The following is a 2,857-nucleotide window of genomic DNA, read 5'->3' as shown; positions in this document are numbered from 1 at the left end:
AGACAAATTGGTGCTTGAGAAACCAGACATTCTCATGCTTACTTCCTCCCTTCCCAAGCCCTGCCTGTCCCTCTTTGGCTGCCCCTCCATGTCACCATCTTAAGCATCCCTCTAAGCTCCGCTAGCCAGGAGGTCCCTGCTAGAGCCTCCTCCCCACAGTTAACCTAAGCCAACTGATTTAGTTTAAGGTTCCTTCTTGGCTTCCTAACATGCTCCCATCATCCATCACAATGCCAGGTTCTAGTAAGGGCCCTCTTGGTGGTATTCCACATAGTGGCTTCTCGCTACAGTCCTGCCTGAGAAGACCTGCACCAGCTTCACTTTCTGGCAGGAAAAGGTCATTTTACTTGTGCATTAATATAAGTCTGTCACTTTACAATGTCAACTTGTTTTTGTCCTTCTTGTTTTTTTATCCCCCCCCCCCCCACCACCACCACCACTCAAATCCAGGTGCTTTCCTGGCTTCATTGTGTAGCCCTGTGAATGCCTGGGTACCACCCTCCTCTTTGGAGGTCTCTGCTGGACTGTTCTGGAAGGTGTGTTTGGAAGCATCCTTCCTTCCTGATTCTGAGCACTCCCTCCGGAGGCAGCAGGTAGGCTGTCCGAAAGTCAAAGGGTGGCCACAAAATCACACTTGAATGCAGTCTTTCCCCTAGGCAACTGAACATAGAGCAGTGTAAGATCAGAGAGAGCCAACAAGGGGGGCAGGAGAGGGTCTAATTAGAGGGAAAAGCAAGAAAAGCAAGAAGAGCTAGGCTCTCTAGAGTACGGTTGCACAAAAACAAAACACCAAGACACAGCACGGGGGCAATTTACACCTCTCGATAAATGACAATGTTTTCTTTTGACTGTGTGGAGGGCAGGTGCACACAACACTGAGAAGTTTCACTTTGGCCAGTCTTGTGTGAGTTTGGGAATGTGTGGGGAGGGAATCTGAGCTGAGGCCAGGACCGCTCCTTTAGAACAGGGCTTGCCTGTTAGGCAGGAGTTGAGTTTGAGCCCCAGCAGGGAAGTGAGAAAAACAAAACAAAACAAAACCACAAGAATCCAGGTGTTTTGGCACACACTTGAAAGTCCAGTGTATTGAGACAAGATGGACATGGGTGGGTCCCTGGAGCTCACTGGGCAACCCAATTAGTTGTTTGGTGGATTCCAGAGTTTCAAAACCCTGTCTCAAAACAATAAAAATAATGGACTGTGCCCAAGGAGTAACATCTTGGATTGTCTTCTGACCTCCACACACATGCATGGACATGCACATACAACATTAAATCACCTTAAGTACATGGTACTGTTTTTTAAAATTACTTGCTATTTTGTAGTTTCATTTAATGAAAGAATAACTTGTTTGCACAGAGAACTGGGTTCCTCCATCACCATGTATCATATTTAACTAGAACTTGTGCCACGGTTACCTGAAATAAAGAAGCCTGGAGGCTGGGGAGATGGTTCAGTGCTGGTTGTGAGCTGGCTGTGTAGCTGTAGTGATTGGAGTTTGGATGCCCAGCATTCATGTAAAACGGGTGGGTGTGGCAGTCTCCTGTCGTACAAGCCTTTGGGAGGGACAGACAGACTCTGAGGAGCCAGATAGCTATACTAGCTAAAACAATGAGTTCCAGAGTCAGTACATTTGAGAGTCTGGAACACACACACACACACACACACACACACACACACACACACACACATACCCCATATGCATAAAAGGAAGAAGTAGAGGGTGGGCTCTATGGCTCAGTGGGCAAAGGTGCTTGCTGCGCAAGCCTGGCAACCAGACTTCAATGCCCAGAACCTGGGTAATGGATTCCTCAGAGCTGTTCTCTGAGCTCCACACATCACCTGCATCAATGGCAAGTGCACGCCCTCATCCCCACATCGTGCACATACACACAATGAATGCTTTTTCAGGGTTATCCTTGCTGACTGGGAGATTAATGGTCTGCGGTTATCTGTACCACCCTTCCCCCAACCTTCCCCGAGGCCAAGCCCAGGCTGGGCTTTGCTTCCAGCATTCTGTAGCAACTTACCCCTTGCAATCTGTCACCTCAAATTCTTTGATCATATGGCAGTAGTGAAAACTACCAAGGATGTAAAGATTTTATGCATTTTGTCCAAACAGCAGATCTAAACTCAGTTGGTTTATTTCCTGCAGGCTTTTAAGTTGGCTAAAGCACTCACTGATTTGCTCTATTTTCTTAAGTTTTTTAGTATTTTTGTGTATATGCACTAATAAGCCCCACTCGGGGGGGGGGGAATTAAAAACATCCCTGCCATTCTGAAAAACAGCTTATCCTAACATCTAAAGATAGCATCCCTAATTATTGTCTACATTGTGTGTAAGCTATGCGGGATCGAGCATTATTCTTGCTTTACCAGCTGTGGGTAGGTGCAGCCATTACATCAAATGCTTCTAATTTTACAGAAAGAAATCAAAACAAGTGTGGGTTTAAGTCCCAGCAATGAACGCAAACCCTGTGAGTCAAACCGGCAAACTGATTAGGAAGCCGGCCAGGAAGTCAAAACAGCAAACATAAAGAGATCCATAAGCCAGATCTGTAAGATGAGGGGAGTAAAAATAGAAGCCAGGGATCAAGTAGAGTCCAGTGGGCGGTCTTGGTGGCACACCGGGTTTTATGCCAAGAACCAGATGTCCGCCTCATGGCTCCCAATCTTCTCTTCTTCAGTCCCCTCCCCGCCAAAGCTGAAAAGGCAGAGCTGACTCCCATGGCCTCTGGTTGGTTGGCTGTAGAAACGCTTCTTAGAAACCTCAGGTGGCTGCCTCTCATTTACTAAAAATCCTGAAAATCCTTCTAGCTGCATGACACTCGCTACCTCACAAGGTGTCTGGACCCATTGT

This window comes from Peromyscus californicus, unplaced genomic scaffold (genome assembly GCF_007827085.1).
Source record: "Peromyscus californicus insignis strain IS unplaced genomic scaffold, ASM782708v3 Scaffold_13__1_contigs__length_99412109, whole genome shotgun sequence".
NCBI classification, from domain to species: domain Eukaryota; kingdom Metazoa; phylum Chordata; class Mammalia; order Rodentia; family Cricetidae; genus Peromyscus; species Peromyscus californicus.
The sequence above is the reverse complement of the archived record's forward strand: the minus strand, read 5'-3'. Positions refer to the sequence as shown.